The 20,910-nt window shown below is 50.1% G+C and overlaps 1 protein-coding gene across 2 annotated transcripts in view; it reads left to right on the top strand.

Annotated features, from left to right (window-relative positions):
- Positions 1-20,910, top strand: part of PEPD (peptidase D) — a 125,332-nt gene that overhangs the window by 71,995 nt on the left and 32,427 nt on the right. The window lies entirely within an intron of this gene.

The following is a 20,910-nucleotide window of genomic DNA, read 5'->3' as shown; positions in this document are numbered from 1 at the left end:
TTTCCAGTACAAAGGAACAGGTTTCTCAGTAAAGAGTGGAAACGTTGCTCGGTGGAATACAGTGCACACACGAACACATAAGCACAGATGCTGGCCAGTTAAGATGCTCGCTTCCCAAAGATGCTCGCTTCCCAAATTGGTTATTGCCCCTGTGAAATATTTGCTTAGCCTTAAAAGCACTTTTTCTGGCATGTCTATTTGCATTCCCACCCTACAATTATTAATTACGCTTTCGGTAGGACTGATTTGGTTAGCAACAAAGAGGCTTTGTAGGTATTGAATGAATGTGTGTGAATCTCATGAATGCTGAAGCGATCACATTAGCATAGCGCATCTTGATTCTAGCAAATGTTGCTCACAAGGGAAGCTTTTACTATGTTTTATAGTCTGTTCTTCTTTTCTCCCTGCGCGTACTTTGGTTTCTGTTTCTACGCAGGTTGGTGGTACCCGAGGAAAAGGTTGCGATGGCTGCTTGCCAGAATCGCCTTCCTAATGTTACCATTCAGAATATTTGATTCGTGGGCTGTAATCTTGAAAGATTTGGGTATTCTAATGCTTAAACTATTAATAGCCAATCCAAATCCCTAAATAACACCCATCTAAACAAGCAGTCAGAGTGAGTTCCCGTTGCTCCATCCCAGCTCCTGCCAGCCTTGCCGTTCGAAAGCCTATAAGTGCAAGTAGATAGAAAGGTGCCACTTCGGTGGGCAGGTAGCAGCGTTCCGTGCACCTCGGTGTTTAGTCATGCCGGCCACACGACCACGGAGCCTGTCTGTGGACAAGCACTGGCTCCACTTGGCCAGGAAACGGAGATGAGCACCGCCCCCGAGAGTCAGGCATGACTGGAATTTAACGTCATGGGGAAACCATTACCTTTTTAAGCAACACCTATCAGCCAATTAGAGTATTTTGGGGAGAGAAGCAAATGAAGGAGTATTTTTATTACCAGGAAAATGGACCTGGCTTTGTTTACTGTATGCATCCAATATCTTTTCAATAATTGGCAGTACAATCTGCATAACTTCGCAGGAGTAGGAAAAGCTTTGCAAATGAATAGGCTGCTGGCTGCATTCTTCCACCTTGCCGTGCTGCAGTGGGTTGGGTACCACAGGCAGGGCCTTCTTTGTTGTGGGCTCTCTGTTTGCGCAGTGCCCTTCCCAGGAAGATCTGCCTGGTATTTTCACTGTGCACACGTAGAAGCCGGGCCGGGACCTTCTTTCCACAAGGAATTTGCTCTTTAATTGGGTGCTCTGGTTATTATTTCATATTCAACATTGCAGCATTTCCTTTTCTGTATCGTTTAGGTTATTACTTTATTGTTCCTTTTTTATGGATTGCAGATCAGCACATGGCATCTGCTAGTGGGGGGCATTAAACACATTCAAAAATATAAGCAAAGTCAAGAACCTGCCAGTCCTCAGACACTTTTAATACCCCATCTGCTACATCCTGCCTTAGTTTGAATGTTCGAGGCCTGAAAGAAAACGGAGCCAGCTTGAGTAAGCGTCTCTGCTCACGCCAAGACGTTGCATTTGTTCACACAAGTGCTGCGACTTTAGGCGAGCTTGTGCCAAGGGCAGATGCACTCCAGTTCCATGGATAGGCTGTGGGAAGCAGCTCCCAGAAGGGCTTGGGACTCCCCTCCAGGAGCGTCGGAAAGGCACAGAGGAGAAGTGTCTTCTAGGAATGACAGAAGCCGACATCCCCTTCTGTGACTGGAGGGTGTTCAGCCACCCAGCCGGATAACACACTGCCAGACAGAGGAGTGGAAAGGCCTAGTTGGTGCCCCTTGGCAACACCCGGACCCCAGGACAAGCAGGCTTCGCGCAGGTCCCCCGGACACCTCGCTCCACTCTAGGATGAGATGGTGCAACTCTCCTATTTAAGCTGTGATTCTCTCCCCACACACACACTAAATTTTCTTCTATACCATCTTACCGAACCGTTTGCTTATTTCTCACATTCTTGCATGGGATACACACAGTTCCTTGGACTGTTCACAAAAAGCATATTAATTATTGATTGCAACCGTATTTTGTGCAAATGGTTTTCCTCATCTGTCTTCTCTTCACTAAGCTCTTTCCCACACCCCTTTTTGAGGATTCGGAAATGGGAGCGGAAAATGCAATGTAGAGCTTACCTGTGGCTGGGGGTGGAGTAGCCCCTCTTTTCTTGGGATGTGTTGCATCACCTCAAAGCCCCCAAGTCCTGGGAACACTTCTCGAGTTGCCCCAGTGGCTGAGGTGAGATCGTCTCCTTGAGTGTCAATTCAGTGTGGGGACAGCAGCACCACTAAGCCAGGGGTTCACGGCGGATGTGGGAAGGATTTTGGATCTGCTCAAACCAGATTGCGGTCTTACCCAGGTGAGACGCGCTCGACTTCATCTTTCTCCCTTTTAATCAAGAAAGCATTTTGAGATTAACTGTGACTGCTGTCGGGTAATGTAATATCTGGCAACTTCTGGTAATAAAATGTGCAGGCGAGCGTGTTCTCTCTGTGCTTTTTCACTCTTTTGTTTTATACCTTTTTATTAAACTTTCTATCCTGACAGCCAGTCCAAACAAGTTTATCCAAAGTGTGGCAGTTTTCAGCTTCCTGAATAGGAATTCTTGAATTCTTCATGAAGGAAGCACAACTTCTGCGTTCGATTGGAACGACCCAGTTCGGAATTGGCCGCGCTCTCCAACAGGCTGGGAGCTCACGTGTTCTGCATTTGCATGTCCTGGGCCTGCCATTCTGTCCATGACAGGATGTATAAAGCAATACTAGCTTCGCTCTTGTTGTTCATTAACGCAATACATCCCCTGCAGAAGGAAAGATGTATAGTTCCTCTTTTTCTGTTGTTTAGATCCACTAATGTGTATTGAACAGGTATTAAATTTCTTAAAGCTGCTCCCAGTAAAAGTGCCACATTAATATTTAGTATGGCGAATGGGGTAATTCGACCAGAGCAACGGAGCGGCCCGGGATGGGTTCACGCGGGGATGAGAGCATTGTCTTGCAGTCGTCTTTTGTTGTCGCCAGCTTCTCCTTCCCCATCCTCTCTGGTTACTCCTCAGTCTCCGCCTTGATAGAGATGATCTTGCAAGGCGCAACATGGATGTTGTTATACCTACTTTTTGGTACGAAGCCATAGCTGCCCTGTTTTACATATGTTTTGCAATGGACAGCCTTTAGCAATACGGCCCAAATGGCTGTGGCATCAAAAGACGTTCCACGTCAGAATTGAATTTGTAAGTTATTTATGTATTGGGAGGTCTCTCCGCTACTCTTCTCTTAATCTAGCCTGAGTCAAGAAAACCGTTTCCCCCAGGGCTAGTAACTCTTAATAAAAGTTGTTCTGTATAGTGGCTGATGGAAAATCCATTTGGAGTTTGAGCAGAACCAGCCCCCTTTCTGGCTTTTTACCAGTGTGTTTCGTGGCGGCGAACTGCCACTGCTAGCTTGCTCACGCCTTCCGTCCGTCCTTCCTTCCTTCCTTCTGTCCTAGAATTCCATTAGAGGAGAGCCTATACAGAGCGAGGGCAGCCGAGCTGTCTGAAGGTGCTTGCCCATGCAATCTTCGCGCACACCTGAGGCCAGCTTCATCTCTTTCCAGGGGCAGTAGCCATTGCCAGATTGCCTGATGTGGGGTTGACAGTCATCGCCCATCCTAATTCCAGATTTAGCCAGAATCAGTCTTGGGAAGAGGCAAATTCCAAGCAGGAGAACACGCCGCCAGAGCTGTAAGAGGGGAATTGCGACCTGAGAACACCCTATCCCCGGAGTAGCACATGATGGGCAATATTTCACCCTCAAAAGTTTCTTGTTTTTGACCAACAAATGGAAATTAAGTACAGAAATGAAGTGAAAACAACAGTTCTTTGTGGTCTCTGCATCACACCTGTGTGCTTTTGCACCTGTGCAGAGCCATATAGTTGGGAAGCTTCTGTAGCTGGTACAGGAGGTTTCCGCCAAGCTTTTGAGGAGAAACAACCCTTGCTCAACCCAAAAGCCATGTCGGTTTGGTGTCTTATAATGCGCATTGCTCCTAATTTAATCTAGGTCACAACTTTGGCACACCTTTTGAAAGTTGTGTTGCAGGATAGAAATGTGCTCACATGGGGGGGCGGGGGGGGCAGCACAAATCTGGATAGCAGACCTGAGTCCAGGAAGGATTTATATTTCACTGGGGCCGGGCTGCAGCGTGTCATATTCCGCCACTGGCAACGAACTGTGCGGGCCTCTTGCAATGCAGCCGAACCGTCCCGAAGTTCTTCGTGCAGAAATCGGATGATAGCCGACCCACCCACCCCGTAGCCGCAGGATCACACCAGCACCAGGCTGCTTCCCCTGCTCTGGAGCTAAAAGCCTGGGCAAAACAAAGAATGACCCCACTGTGTGCCCCCCCCCCCGTTTTTCTCGGAACGTTTCCCATAAGGCCATTCACCCCTGTTTACCCCAGAAGCCTTGGCATCTCTGTTGTGAGCTGGGCTCCCTCCCTCCACATGCAGAGCCCCAGACCGTTGTGGCAAGAAGTTCCTTGTTGACCAAAGCATTCTCCAGAAGCACAACCACCCCGATGGGATCTTGGAGCATTTTCTTGAGCCCAGTCTAGGAACGCTGAACCCCTGAGCGTATGTTCAGGCCCCATCCATTCAAGAGGGCCCTTGTGAGGAGGAGATGGCTCCTCTCTGCGTGGCATTCCTCTGCTTGGGCCGCCCTCCTGTGCCGCCGTCACGCCGTGGGGCCAGGATCCATGCCCTCCTTGCGTGTCTCTGAGAGACTCCCCTGCTCCAAGCCCTTCCTGCTGGCGACACGCAGAGACTTCTTGCTTCCTTGGGAAGCCCTGCCTTGCGTTAAGCGCCCCCATTTCTCCCACTCGGGCGCCCGGCATTGGCCCCTGTTGCGCGGCCCCCTCTGCTCTGCCTCTCCCCATGAAGTCCAGCCAGGCAGCCGTGAGAATACGTACCAAGAGCAACGGCCTCTCGCTCTCGGCGCCCCCGCCCATCCTGTGTCTGGTTGCCCTCCCTCTGAATTGGCTTGCTTTCCAGGGGCTGGGTCTGCCTTCTGCCTCCTCTGCCCTGCTTTGGAGCTGGAAAAACTTCAGCGAAACTGTGGCACAGCATAGACAAGGCACTGTGCTCAGAACCTCCAGCGACACTTAACATTTGAGGAGGGACGGGCCCCTTTCTCTGCCCCTGCTGGGAAGCTCCGGATGAATGAGCAAACTAATCATTGTTGCTCTTCTCTCCATCCGGAAAAAAAAAAAATCATCCGCTTTTCTAATTTTGTTTTCCTACTCCTTAGGAACAAATTGCCACGTGAGCAATGGCATAGGAAACTCGATTAGCAAACATTATAATTACTGTTTACTTAAAACAGACAGTGGTGTTAAGCTCATTTTGCATATTAATTATAATGTTTTTCTCCGAACACCCAGATATGCAATTCTGATCAGATCGGAAGATCGAGTGAGGGTGTGGAATTTCCTGGCTGGTGTGACAGACATACATAAATATGTGTGCTTATATCTCCTGGCAGTATTGGTGTACTTCTCTGGCTTGATGAGAGAACATATTTATTTTTTAGTTATTCAGAATTCAAACAAGCTTAATTTAATGCACAGAGCAGGGCTGTGTAAAATTAAGCTCATAAAGGAGGGGGGGTGTACACTTGCGTGACGCATCATCCAGTTGTGCCGCCTTTTTAAAAGTTTGCAAAAACCACCTCTGGAAAACACCACCTCTGGGGGCTGGCCTCGGGGACTCCTCCTGCAGACAGTATTTGTCCATGCGCTCATGCCATTTCCATACTTCCCGTCAGCCCCACGACCGGAAGGTCCACAAGCCATTTTGCTGTCCTCCGGTCATGCAGAACCGCTTTCGATCAGAGGGCCACCGTCGGGTCTCGGGCTGCATTTCAGTGCTCGGTGGGGCCGAAACGGAACAAAACGCCCCCTGTGCCGGCATATTCCAGCCTCAAGCACTTGCTGTCGGAAAAGGAAGCCGAAGTCGCTCGGGGGGCAAGCTCACCTTGCAGGCTCGGTGCTGCCAGTCCTGGGCACCGCAGCCAGTCGGAGGCTGGTTTTTCCCATCTGCATTTGCATAGAGTTGCACCGTAAGCCCACAGGTGTGCAGGCGTGAGCAGGTGCATGCCGGTAATGACAGAAACGCTTCTGTTTCTGGCCTTGGAGTGGCTGCCGGTGCAGCTTTTTCCCTGCCAACTGTGGAGAAAGGGGGCGGAGCTCCCAGGTCTGAGCGCTCTCTCCGTCCGCCAGTCTGGGCCGCAGGATCTCCCACTCTCTCACTTCGGATTCAGCCCACAGTCAAGGGTTACTGTAGAGGTCTTCCTGAAAATGGATCACCCCATGAAGGGAGAGGACTGCCTATTTATTGATTGATATGGACATTTATAGGCCGCCCATCACTGTCGTCTCTGGATGGCTTACAATAATATGATATAAACCCTAAACAAGATAAATTAGCTATACCATGACTGGATATATAAAAATAAATAGTTAAAATAAGTTAAATATACAGTTAAAATCTATTGACGTTAAAATATTGGTCGAATAAAAAGGTCTTGGACTGGCGCCGAAAAGCATATAATGATGGCGCCAGGTGGACCTCTGCAGGGAGCGCATTCCATAGTCGGGGCGCCACCACAGAGAAGGCCCTCCTCCGAGTGCTCTGTCTCCTGACCTCTTTCACGGAGGGTTCCCAGAGGAGGGCTTCTGCTGCCGATCTCAGGGGGTGGGAGAGCAAACAGGGAAGAAGGCATTCCTTTAGGTGTCCTGGTCCCAAACCGTTTAGGGCTTTATAGGTAATAACCAGCACCTTGAATTGAGCCCGGACTTTGATGGGAAGCCAATGGAGCTGATAGAGGACTGGGGTTATATTAGAGTAACGACCAAAACCTGGGCAATTTGTTGTTAAGTAGTAAGAACATTTAAGTAAGTAGAAAGTATTGCTAAGCCACGTCTTTGAATTTGCAAGGTTTAATTGGATCTGCAAATACCTAGTTCTTGCAGGTTCTTTGTAACTCTTTTATTGCTAGGGATAAAAGAGGGAATTTCTTAAGAAATGGAGAAACCCAACTTTTTCAAAAGTAAATAAGCCGTGCTCCTCTTATAAAGTTTCACAGTGGATTTTTGAACTCTGTTCATATGAACTCTGCCCATAAATCCTAGAAGCAGAGTGATGCTACATTTTCAACATTATAGAATAATACTGGAGTCTGAGGTCATTCTATGAAAATTGAATGGTGGGAAATTGAGCAGACAAAAGAAAGGACTTCTTTTCCCAGTGCCCAGTTAAATTATTAAATTCTCTACTGCATGATCTTGCCCTCCAACTTGGAGGGCTTAAAAGGGAATTTAGGCAAGCTCGTGGAGGAGAAAGCTGCCAGCAGCTGCTAGTCGTGATCCTGCCGTATCATTTCTACTGTGGGGGCGTTGGTGGGTGTTCCCTTTTCAGTCCCGCTACTGGGGAGCACAAGAGGGAAGCTTGCAGGCTTCCCAGAGGCCACTGGTTGGCCGCTTCGCAAGCAGAAAGCTCGTTTTTCTCTTCTTTCATTCTTCTTCTTAGACTCATGGGAGAACATCCGGAAATGGTTCCAACTTGAAATGTGCCCATAACCTTGGGTCGTTTCGTAGGTTATCTTTTTAAACATGACAGTGTGATCATTTACTACATTTCTATATAGTGCTCATCTATTTGACCGAGGGTACCTATGAGATGGGATATCGGTTGATACAGTTTTGGATGCTGCCATGGGGCTCCCTCGCCACTTGCTGAGGTCACAGAGGAATGTCTTACGTCTGCAAGCCAACGAGGGCTAAGTTTCATGGCCCTGCACTCATTTCCCTCCATTTTATGGTCAGCGACTCTGAGCTCGGACTAATCGTTCAGAGGGAAATCACCCTGTGGAAGATGAATTAGAATCTTTGAAATGTCATTCCGAGCTGCCTGAAGTTTATGCTCCCCAGAGCCGAACTCCCCCCCCCCCCGTGATGTATAATATCTCCATTGTCAACATGCTTCATGGGTCGCGGTTCCGTCGTCCCGCATCTGGGCTCTGCAGAGCCATCCGTCTTGGTCTTGGCTCTCTGCAGAGTAATTCCTGCTGTATCAAAGCGCCAAATGTTTGAGATTCAGAAGACTATAAAATTGATTCTTCCATAAAGAGGTAATTTTTAGCAATTGCAGTAACCCTCTGGACAACCGTTCGCTCGTTCTGCATGTCCAGGATTCCTGCAATGTGGGCAGAGAGAGGTTGGAGAAGATTCTTTTGGGCCAGAGGCATTCTTGAATCACTTTCTGCTCGTCCTTGGTTAGGATGGCGATTTAGTACTTACCCGGAAACATACATCATCTTCCTCTTGGTTTTATGCAGCAGCAAAGTGCATGTGAGAGCGATTGCTCCGTTGCCATGTCACACCACATCTGCCCGGAGAGAGAGCAGAGTGAAACCGTTCCGGAGTTGCACGCTTGTGCATGCACGGCAGTCCCAGGAAGCAGCACGTGGAGAGGTGCCGTCCCCCCAGGGTCAGTTATTGCTTCAAGAGTCTTCTTGGCGCAGCAGTTTGAGCAAGGCACGGAAAAAGCATCTTGAGTGATAACCGGCCCGGCCCTTTGGTTTGCTTGGGTGGGGCTCTGGCTTTCCCCATGCCGAGGTTCTTTGCCATTTGTCCTGTGCTGGGGAAATTGGGAGCTCGGACCGCGTGGTGTTGGCCCCGCTCCGGATGGCTCTGTTCCTCCAGGATGGACAAAACCTGATGGTGGGTTCAAGCTGCTTCCTCCTCTCCAAGTGGGGCTGGGATGTTCGGTGGGAGCATCTCCCATGGACCTGCCTGGGGTTGCCAGCTTACTTCCCGACAGATGAACAAGTGCTCTGGAGCTGCGTAAGCCAGAGGTGCAGAGCCTCAGGCCACTGGGCCCTTTCCAACCTGCGCTGTACATTCCCCATGCGCAAGGTTGCAGCACCTCCCTTGAGGCACAGTGGGCTGCAGGTGGGGCTTGGGGCTGAAGGACGCTTGTTTTGGTGTCTGGCCATGGCTTTGCCGGTTCCCATCCCTGGAGAGCGATGCCCGAGAGCTGCTCTGACACTGAATCTGGCCCGCAGGCCTGTCTCAGTGGTGCCACCCAGGCGATCAAGCCATCGAGAAGGAGCGAGGGGGCCCCCCTTTTCAGCGTGACTGTGCAGACACTGTCCTGAAACTCCCTCTGGCCCGCGGGCGAGGGGTGCAAGGCTGCGCCTGGACGGGATGCTCAGCACAAGCGGCATCGCAGCTCACCTTGGGTCTGCTCAGCACATTGTTCAAACTAAATGCCCTGGAAACACCCCGCAGTCGCCTAAGCAGTTGCGTGTGCTCCGGTTTGGGGCCAGAACCGGCTTAGGGCCTTGGCCAGATACGTATGTGGAAATCACTCCTCTCAGCTCCACCAGCGATTTTCAGAGCAAACTGCAAGACCTGAGGCAGCTTAAATGGGAAGAGTCGGCCGAGGGACCCCAGAAACAACCAAAGCTTTGTTCTCTGTCCCCCCGTCGTGTGGAGAGAACCGGAGGACGCACGAGGCAGCAGAACAACAATCCCTTCATCGAGCACAGCGCAAGCGGTGACTGAACGCTGGCCTGCCCCAGTTTCACCTCACCCACTAGATGTGGTACAGTCCTGACACTGGAATTGCACAGTGGGACAAGTAACTGTGCTGCAGCAAACAAGATTTGGAAACATGTCTGATAAGTATAGCGGATTGAGTCTCTTGGCTCAAAATGCCCTTCGTAAGCAGCGCGCAGTTTTTCACAGATGCATCATACCTGCAGAGGACCGCGTGCAGCTGGTGTCCGTTGCGCAGGGCCTCCAGGGCGCATAACTGGTCTGGGATTCACGCTTCCCCACTTTTTGAAAATACTGGCTGCCAAAACACCCTGCCAAGTCAGCTCTCAATTAGCGAAGGGTAAATCAATTGTGTGAGTTTGTATGATCTGTTTGCTGAGAAGTATTTAGAAGTGGACGATCGGTGGGCCAACAAAACTGTCATTACTGCTGCATTTGGGCCCAAATCCAAGCTAGACCCTTGTGGAACAGCTAGCAAAAGGCAGCTTTTCTCTTTCTACGCAAAGGCAAATGCTGAAAATATAAATAAGGATATTCAAGGCCGACGTGCATCTGCACTGGGCATGCCTTCTGCCAGAAAGCGTGGACCTGGGGATCATCAAGGTGAAATCCACCGTGTGCATGTGATCCCCAGCATTTGGCTTCCTCGAGCGTAAGTGTGTGGGCCCCTGACTTGATTTGGGATCACCGCATGTGGGCTGGGGAGCTTTAAACCTTCTCACCCAGACACTTTCCCCCAAAGAATTCACACATCACCCACCAGGGGCCTAAAAAAAGAAATGGGGCGGGGGGAACCTTCCCCTTGGTGACCATAGGGCATTCCCCCTTTTTGGGTTGGCCTGGTAAGAGGAGACCGGGAGGGAGCCGCACAAGAAGATTTAAACCTCCCCATCACAAACACTGGTCCTGATCCAGATCCTTTTCTTCGGGAAAGTGCAGACAGGTGTGGACCTAGTGCAGACAAGATCTATGCATACATGCGGGAAAATTTGGAAATCGATGGGAAGTAGCTGGTCCTCCATCACCACATGTAAGCCGACGTTTTCCACCGTGATGGTGACACACGGACACGTGCACCCTATGCAGGGCGGGAACATCGTGCGTTACCGGCTGTCTTGCCTCCACCGTGAACTCGGTCACAGTAAGACCCTTCGGCCTGTGGGAGCACAATCCACCACGCTGCCTGATCGGGGGTAACTGCCATCCGCAGGTTCGATAAGGATGCTATGCTGATCCTGATTTCCTGAGGGATGGAACTGGGAGCACGTCTTCCCTCGTCAGTGATGGTCCCCTGAGCTCGGTAGACAAGCGTCTCTGCCACCGGAGGCAAGCTCTTGACAGACACTCTGTGAAAATAGCCCTTTCATCTGTCTGCCTGCTCTTGACCTCTTTGCCTTTTGTGGTAGGAAATGAGCTGAGTCTGCCATGAAATCTCGCAGCTGCCCATGAAGTCATGCTGCCGTTCTTCCAATAAATGAAGGTGCCGTGTCTCCCGAGCAGCGACTACAGAAAAGGGCCCCGGTGCCGCCGCGTCTTCCTCGCTGAGTTTCGTAACAGTATCATGAGGTCAAGTTCTTCCCAAGACCAGAGCCGGGGGGATTCTGCAGGGAGAGGCCCAGGCGTTCTGATACGCGTAACCCCACGGTCAGTGGCCACCGTTCACCAGCCTGCGCCACGTCGCTCCTCGTTGGCAACGTGCTTTCTGGATTGCGCGGTTTCATGGTTGCTTGGAGAGCCTGGACCTGCTTCCAGATGACTGAACACGCGGTTTTTATGCAAGTGTCTGCTATGCGAAGCAACACCACCAGAACCCGCACGTGTACAGTTATGCGGAGTAGGTGGCAGTAAGAATCATTGTCTTAGCACCATTGTGCTAAGCTCTGCTTGGACTAAGTGCACCTTCCTGAGCTGTCGCTTCTCAGTGCAAGCCATCACAGAGTCGCAGGCCAGTCCGGAATAGCTGGCGCTGTTCTTCTGCTCTTCAACCGAGAGCGAAAACTGGTCTCTCCTCCCAGCTGAAGAGCGCCCACAGCCCAGGGCCACCTTTTGCCTGAGGGAAACCGAGAGGGCAACTCGCCACGCAGCCCGAGTTCCCCAGCGGTTGGCGCACGGGGCAAGTCGCCTTGGATTCTAGACATCGTGCCTGGCCACTGCCGTGGACCGCCTTCCCCACCATGAACTTCCCTAGTCCCCTTCGGAAGCCACTGACATTGAGGGCCATGCTGTAGCGGGCGGTAGTGGATGCCATGGCTTAGCCCTGTGCCGTTGGAAGACGAAATTCCTTTTCTCACTCCCGATTCTCCCAACGTTCAGCTGCACAGGAAGCCCCCTTTGGGCTCTGGCATTATCCGTGCAGTGGGGAAGGGGGACGGGCGGCCATCTCCCCCTTGCCCTTTAGCGTAGGGGCGAAACTCCTGTTCCTGCCGTGGCACACTTGTTTGCCGAAGCCGCCCCATCGGTCCTGAAGGCCCACCGGCGTTGCACCCGCTCTGCACCCTGTTCTGCCCTACGCTCTTAGAATCCCAGGCCTCGCCGTCCTGTGGAGAATGACATATACAATTGTAATTAATTGCTTGCGAATGACCCGGGTTGCACCGGGGTCTTACCGGCTTGGGATTTAGGGCAGAAATGCAAAATTAAACCAGTATAATTTCCTGAAGAAAAAATACCATCTAGACAGTCTATTAATGCTGACTTCTGAATTTGAATATATTAGGAGCAATTGCTCAATGGATAGCTCTGCGTATTATTAATTTGATTGAAAGGTTTTAAACACAGTGCATTAGTCACAGGAAATCCCTAGCAGCCTATTGTCTAACTTTACATAATTCCTAGTGGCCCAAACCTATCCAAACAGGAGAAAAGGAGATGTAAAATTAATGTATAGTTATTACCAAAATTACCTCATAAATTACTTAAGTTCCCCCATCAAGGTTAAAATGAACATTATTACTCTTGCAAGAAAGTCTCCGAGGCTTCTAGTCTCGGCATTACTTTTATTGGGAAAGAGTTCTGTTTTGCAAGCGAGCGTGTAAGTTAAATATTCTCCCAGTAATTCTGACAACAGCAGCATTCCAGAAATTACAAAAGGGCTGGAAGTTGAGAAGGGTTTGTTCTGTCACATCGATGAGGCACAGCATGCTGTTTTGATGTTTCACGTTGTGCTGCCGTCTTACGGAGGTTGCTCTTTGCAGCGTCTTCCTTCAGAACGCCGCCCCTGCGGTTGTGTCTGTGCAGCGTTTCAGGCATCAGGTCTTTTGGATGGCCTCTTTGGATGGTCCCCATTATGGGCCTAGCCTTGACGAGGCCTGCTTTTATCGAGTTCCACCACAGGTCAGGACTGAACCAGTGCTTCAGCGAGTTGGGATTCCCCGGGAGGCAGCGACGGACGTTGGGCAGCCCTGCCGCCAACCGGGGCTGAAATCCTGAAGAGCTTGGCTGTACTTGGCCCACCTGCAGTGGCTCACGCTTGCCTTGGGCTCCATAGGGACTGGCTTCTCCCCAGCCTTGCATGAGCTCATGGCTCCGCAGTGGCAGCTTCAAAACCCAAGTCTTCAGAACAGAGGATGGCTGTGCCTCCTCTTCTAGAAGAAGGGTGTCTTGTTTTGGGGCTGAGACTCTGGAACCAAGAGGGGCACTCGCAGGTTCTGGTTCTGAGAAGTCTACCTCAGAATGTTCTCCCCTCAAAGATCTGTATGTGCCGTGCTGAGAGGTGGACTCCTTGCGGCAGGGACACCCTGAAAAGCACGTGGTGGTTTGTCCGTGACGTTTATCCCCTGGTCTTCAGTCGTACTTGCAGTTGATGCTGAAGGAAAGAGGTCAGGGGACCTTAGGTAGGTCGACTGCCAGGTAATGAGGCTCACCTGCCTGAGCCATTCCTGCACCAGACTCTCGTCCTGGATCAGGAAGCACGGCCGTAACTGATGCAGTTCCAAGAGTGCGTGCAAAGGAGGACCGGTCTGTCCACACGGGATTGCTTTCAGTGGGATCGCTCTGCGTTGGCGCTCTGAATGTGACAGAAGCACCACTGGGTATCAGCTCAGGGCTGCCTCCGTGTTTCCTTTTCCTGTGCACCCGACGGTATGCAGGTGTCGGAAGGTGCATGTAGGCAATAGTTGAAAAAGATTTAATCTGTTTCTTCATTATACAGCCCCTCGGACTTCCAGCCAGGCTTTTGTGATATGCATGAGGTGCAAGAAGAGAGGACACGGTTTCCGTGTGGCTTCAGGGCACTTTGGAGACGCACCTCTTACTCGGTTCGGGTAGAAACAGCAGTGCTGAACTAGAGCGTAAGAATGCATGAGCATAGGAACCGCCATGCTGTTTGTTTAAAACATTTGTGTGCCGCTCAATTGTCGCCACACCACCTCTGGGCGACTCACAGCCACGAGATAAAAAGATAAAAGCATAATAACACACTAAAAATCGTAACACATTAAAACGACAATAACCCAGAAGCAGCCACTTCCACCTAACCATGGTTTCATCCAAGTCCGCTTGACGTGCCATGCGGGGGTTTCTTGGTGTGGCCTGGACTGGGGGCTCAGGACACAATCCTGTGTGAATTTAGGCAGACCTCCTCCCAGCAACACCAGCTGGGACATGCTGGAAGTTGTGGTGCCTTTGTCTGTCTATTGTGCCTGGGATTGTGCCTTGAGTATTATTACATTGGCAGGCAGACACCACAGAGAGCTGTGTTAATGCATACATTAAAAGTGCCTTCATTTGGTTGTCAACCCAAAAGGAGTTATTAGTGATCCGTAAAGCAAGAGTATGTATTGTGCTACATCTCTTAAAGCATGTTTTATGTGTAGCAGTAATTAAAATGTAATTGAAATCATGAGTCCCTCTAAATATTGGTTTTACATAATGCACGTTTTAAAGATGGGGTGTCTATAAATGTCTCTTTTTTATATAACCAGAAATGGGCTTTTGGCAGCACCATAATTAAAAAGAGGGATTACTTAACCGACAATTTAATCATTCTGTCATCAAAGGATTTAGACCTCATTAATTAGTTTTTAATAAATCGTTATAAACACAAACAAATCAATTTAAAGTATATCAGTTGAGTTTCAGAATTACTATACTGTAAAAAGCCATAGGTCTTCAGACTTCTCATTGGCTCTCTCGTATTCCATATTAAATCAGACGCAAAATTGCCATGGTGCACTCGCACTTGGGTTTTTGTGTGGAGAGGCACGAAGGTAGATTTCCCCGCCTAGCCGTATCCTTTGACGTTGGTTCCCTACATAACTACACAGCAGGTATACTTTTCGGTCTTCGTCAGCCTGACACTGTCTGGAGGCATTGAGCACAGCTCCCGTCCTTCCGTGGATCTGTAGCCCAGCTCGCCACGGGGACGCCCACCGAGGCCATTCCCCCTTGAGGCGTGTGCCCAGCGGGGCAAATGCTCAGCGTCTGCCTGAGGCTGGTCTCCCTTTGGCTTCAGCACCACCTTGAAGGAGAGGAGCAACTGCTCTGGCTCATTTCCCCGCTCCAAAGGACGAGGCCCGCTTTGCTCTCGGCCGTTGTGAGGATAGCAGTGGAACCCCCATCCGGATGTTGGGATTCTGCCCCGGCTCTTTCCACCTGCAAAGCAGCAGCGTCTTCGGGGTGTCTCGGGCTCATGTGCCACGGCCCTGTCCATTCCAACACTTGCAGCATCGGGGTGCATCCTTTACTAAACAGTGGGATTTGGAAGAGAATCGCGACCATGAAACGCTCAAGGTGCTGCAGGGGAAGGCGGGGTGTGTCAGTCGGGGACGGTATCTCTGGTGTTGGATGGTCTGCCTTTTCTGCCCGAATTGGAAAGATGATTTACGATTCCCCGCTACGCAATTGAAGTGCCAGTTACACCTCACCTAGCTCTCCCCAGTCTTAAACCGAAACGATCAATTGATTTCATTCTCTGCAAATCACCCATGATGAATGTCTCCGGGATGCGTTTTATTTTCCTTTTAATTTGTGAACTCTTGAGCTGTCTTCAGTGTGTGTGTGTGCACACGTGCGTGTGTGTGTGTGTCAGGTGACATCTGCCCATTTTCCAGTTAGGCTTCGCTTCTCAGAAAACATCTTTGCAGTTTGTATGCATTCTAGAAAAGCAGGAAAACATGGGTGATGTTATCTACTGATTGATACATTCAGGCATTGTTCCTGCTTTATCTTCCCTGTACCTTCGAATGGCAGACATAGCATTATTGATTCCCTAACCATGGTTAGCCCGGCAAAACCATCCTGCAAGCTCACCCACACCTCATCTGTCATTTTTGCAGCCCTTCCTTTCTCCTCTGCTCAGGGCAGTGTGAATCTGCATCAGGGTTATGTTAAACATGGTGAACCAGCATTTGAAAACCGGCGTCCAACCTGGTTGCAACCTCTGCTTTGACCTTTATGCTGGCTAAAATAGATTCATGCAACTCACACACACTCACCCAAAGTTTTTACTCAAAACTGGGTGGGCGGTTTGCATTTTTTAAAATAGTCCCCTTACTGGTAGGACCCCTCAGAACCAATGTCATATCTTGGCAGTTCTAAATATTTCCCAGTCTTGGCGAGGACCAATTTGTCACAGGTTGGTGCTTTTATTATATCCTCTCCCTGGGTGCAAGCCCTGCGACTTCTACCAATCTGCAGGCAATAAAGCTTTATGAACCCAGAGAACCTCCCTCGATGGTGGGATTCTCACCACTTGCACATGCTGGAGGAGGCTGCAGAATGAAGTGGTGCCCTTTTAGGACACAGCTTCTCTGCAGGAATGTGGTTGCAGCAGGCCCTGGTGCTTCACTGATCCTCAGGCCTTTGCCTGTTGCTGAGACAACAACTCTTGCTGAGTGAGTTCTGACCACCATACATTTCTCTGCGCTTCTGGCAGACAACACCTTGCTTTTTCAGGCTCCAGTGGGAATTCTGAGCCAGGCAGGACAAGACACTGCCATTTACAAAGTTGCATCTGTGGGTTGGACTGAAGGCTTTTCGCTGGCATCCTGTGCCCACCTATTTCTGGAACACCGTGATTGATTCCAGTAGGAACAACACTGGAACCAAGCTCAGCTGAGTCTCTGCTCCCATCCCATCTTTGACAGAAATATTCAGTGTAATAATGGAAGAGAACAGGAGCAACTTCGGGGTGGGAAGCAATGACAGCACGTTTCCAGTGTGCTCATCCTTGCATGAATGCTGCTCAGAAGATGCAAGGCCTGCAAGGCAGGGCACTCTTTCTGATAGACTGCTATGCTCCTAACTCATGTCTTCAGAGCTGGTTTGCCATGTAAACAATGAAAGTATTCACAAAAATAATTAGATTTAATATGGAAAATCATTTCAGAGCATCCAGTTTCTTATGCTATTATGTATGATGTACTACAGCTTCATGGCGCCTCATATTTTTGAAGCATTGCTTGTCAGCCCAAATGCTTGTTAAGAGCTTAACTTGTTGACATGCTTAGCTCAAATTGATCCCTGGAGTTTCCTTAAGATTTGAGCTCTAAACACAGCTAGCTGTTCCCATTTCTGGCATGCTCTCCGGGCCTGAGCACTTACCAGAGTCACTTGCTTCTTCTGTTGAGATGAACATCTCTGAAGCACATGCAACATGCTTACACTGACCTGGTTTGTGTGACACAACAGCCCATTGTGAGTAACTAGCCTGGTGGATTGTCACCTCATCTAAACCCAGAGTGCTTCTCTAAGAGTGACTTTAGTTTAGCTTTTCTGGCAAGCCATCCTGAGAAGCGAGTCATCTGAGGGTGGTTCTGGGGTTGTCATCTTGTCTGAAGCTGGGTCAAAAGGCTTGCCATTCTCAGAAATGTCGGCAGCGACAACCCCTCTAGGACGCCCAAATGGCATGCTGGAAGGTCTGCCACTGGTTGGGCTCTTTTTCACTCATTTAGTCATTCATTCCATACCAAGTATCCTTAAAAATAAGGGAATGCATCTTCGACATTACTACTCGAGTTGTATTGGCACAACTGCAGAAGTGAGAAGTCCCAGAAATGGGAAATGTTGCTTGAGCAACATCTTGGGAAAGCTCTGCTGTCGAAGTGCAGCGCACAGCAGCCCTGGATGTTGCTGTGGAGGAGCACCAGACCCATTCCTTTTCCACTCTGCTTTCCCACGACAGCTGACCAAGGGTGACAGCGGTCCAGAGAAAGCAAAGCCACGAGTGTTCTTTGCCTGCAGAAGTGGGTAGGAGTCTTCCCCTGTTTCACAACAAGTTCATCAGATTTTGAGTGTCGCATCTGGGCTACAAAAAATAATAAAAAGAATTAGAAGAGCAAAACTGCTAGTTCCTCCAGTGGCTGCTTGGGCATTTTTGAGGAGCTCTCACTGGCCATCCATTCTGAGGTTGCTGGGAGCAAATAACCAGATCACAGAGAGAAGTGGCTTCAGCTTCCAGGTGCCTTCTGATACCAGCAAGAGGACCAAGGGGGAAGCCACCATGCTCCCTGGTCCTCTGCTGGGCACACTGTGGGTTGTTCGCACAGCAACCGGCCCTTCACGTGATGTGCAAACCCACCCTTCACTGTCTCCAGCCCTGTCAGAGAGAGAGAGAGAGGATAAACCGTAGATTTAACCTTTATAAATTCTGACCCCTTTAAGATGCTTTGTTCAGTACTGTTTTTCCTCCTTTGTATCAGTAAGGAGACATGCCAGCTTGCTTGTTAAATCGTTATTAACATCTGTAAAACTACTGTTTAGCATTTAGGCAAAGATAAGACTACCTGGGGCCCTTGCTGATAGGTGGCTGATGCTTCTTGCTGTTCTGTCTGTGCACGGACAAAGTTTCTGAATTCTTCTTTCTCTTTTAAGGGCTTGCTGTCTTGGTTACTACTACCAGGACCATCAGCAGTGATTACTGCCCTTGGTACAACTCTCACTGGGGGCCCAAGTTTGAAAGGGTGCCAGCAGACCATTTAATGCCCCCACCTGCTCATCCGGAAGCAGGGCATCTCAAAACTGGGGTGCAGAATTGTGGCCCCTCCAAGCCACTTTTGGTGGCCCTCACATCTGGCACATCTGGGGTTCCCATGCTGGCACTAACAGGGAGACCCTTCCTGGCCCCTGATCTCAGACGAGGAGGAAGATACGGAAGGCACTCATTTACGAGCACTGGCATGGGTGAGAAGCCCCCAGCACGGGCGAGGGAGTCCCCTAGCAGGGACACATGCCCACCCACGCGGTCTGCAGCCAGTGCAGTCCTTGGGGTGCATGCGTGGCTTGAAACATGATTTAGTTAACATGTTCCCCCTGCAAATACTCGAGAGTTAATAACCTGCAGCCCATGTGCCACGGTAGGTACACAGTGTCTGGGCGGCCTGGCCATCTTTCTGTGTCATGGCTGAAGTTGGTGCCACCTCGTGGGGTGCCTGGGGCCATGTCATGGGTGTTCCCCAGCTGCTCGCACTGCTGTGGCTGCCGCCGAAGGATGCCTCTGAAACCCGGACTGGGCTCCATTATCACTCCGTGCTAATGAAATGATTTTAATATTACAAGAAGCACGGTTCGCCCTCCTCCAGTTCTTTCAGTATTAAAGGGAATTGGATCGTAATTAGAGCATATTTCACAAAGACTGAAAAGGGGCTTGAATATGTGCTTGACTCCTAAAGCAGTTAATCCTGCGTTAATTGTACTTTGGGCACATCTGTCCTTGTCTGGCGGCTGAGCATCCATCAGTCATCAGCCGATCTCCAGAGGCTGGCGGGCTCCCCCTGCAGGTAGTTCTTGCTGCCTAGCTGGGCAGGACTTTGATTCAAGACCGCGGAAGTGAGCACAGCCCGGAACGCACTTTGACTCCACGAACCGCGCTGGCAATTCCATCTGGAGAAGAAGTGTGTCTTGAGTCGCTGCCAGGTGCAGCATCTGGGCTTGTGTGCTGCCTTTTCTGTCCAGACCCAAGTGCGGAGAAATTGCTGCCACAGAGTTCTCAGCAGTGATTTGGCAGTAGAGCCGATGGCTGACAGTCAAGTGTGCATTGTATGATTGTCCTATTGGCTGCAGCAGCCCAGAAGAAGCATCTCAGTTTTATTGTTTAGAAGGCAGTCGCTGTGGAATATCAGTTTACAATGCCTTTCTCTTCCTTCTCTGAGAGCGTGGAATATGGCTGTGCGACCCAGTGGTCAGAGGCAGTCCTGTGCTCCACCAAATGATGCTGTTAACTCTCGGTGTATTGGTTCTGTACACTTGTGTCTGGTGCACTCTCCTTTCACTGCAGTAGCCGCTGGCTGGCTGGCGGTGTGCATGCAGTAGCGACTGCGGAGGCAGCGGGGAGGGCCTTGGGCAAAGGCCCTCTGGGCGTCCTTCTCCCACTCGTGCCTCTGGTCAACGGGCTCTCCGGTTTTTAGCACTGTACTCAACCCAGAGGCTTAAGAGGCCCTTTCTCAAACTGATTTCAACTTTGGAGATGGGGCACATTCGTTCGGCTCACGTATTAATGTACACTTGGGAACTAATATGTGGACCAGACTCGGTGGTCCTTTGAACAATGTACTTCTCTTAATGTTGCACTTGACTTCTTCAACCAGAAAATATCCACAGCAACGTACATATAAGAGAGAAGTGCATGTAAGGATGTATGTACTAACAAACATAAAATTGGGAATGCATTGTTAGGAAACAGGTCTGCAGAGATAAAGGATAGATTGGGCAAAAGCGCATACAAAAATGCATGTATTTGAGCACAAGAGCGGAAAGAAATCGTCATGCGAACTTCCAGAGAACTTGAACTCGGGATGAAGAGGACGAGAAGGTGAAAGAGGGCAAAGCTGAGCTGCCTTTGCATCCCTGCCTTCAGCTCCCACCCCCCTCCCAAACGCACGGCAAACCACAGAAACGCGCAGCCAGGGGCTCCTTGGGTTCCAAAGCTCAGTCGTGGCTTGCGTGGCGTTCTGGGTCTCGTTTCTTTCGCATTCCCGGTACTGTTCTGCTTTGAGCACAGAAGTGGCTTCCGTATGGGGCACCTGCCCCAAGTTATGGGAGGTTGGTCTTTACTGATTTACTGTAAGAGAACAGCCACCCCAAGGAATGGCCTCAAAATGTTGGGTGCTGTTCGGGTGTAGGATACGACGCAAACCATCTAATGAAAACTTGCAGGTTAGAGGACAGGAAGGAAATTCCTTGCCTGCCCCCAACACCCCCCAAGAGCCTCTGGGCAGAGGAGCCAGGTCAGCTAGAAACATGGGGGAAAGCGAGTCAGAAGGGGCCTCCCGGGCCATCTAGTCTGACCCTCGGCTCCAGCCGGCTCCGCTCATGTAATCCCCAGCGTGGCTGTCCAGTCTTTCCTTGGACACCCTCACTGATGGGACCTCCA

This window comes from Varanus komodoensis, unplaced genomic scaffold (genome assembly GCF_004798865.1).
Source record: "Varanus komodoensis strain SLA01 unplaced genomic scaffold, ASM479886v1 scaffold27, whole genome shotgun sequence".
Lineage (NCBI taxonomy): Eukaryota > Metazoa > Chordata > Lepidosauria > Squamata > Varanidae > Varanus > Varanus komodoensis.
This window is presented reverse-complemented; position numbering and strand designations above follow the sequence as displayed.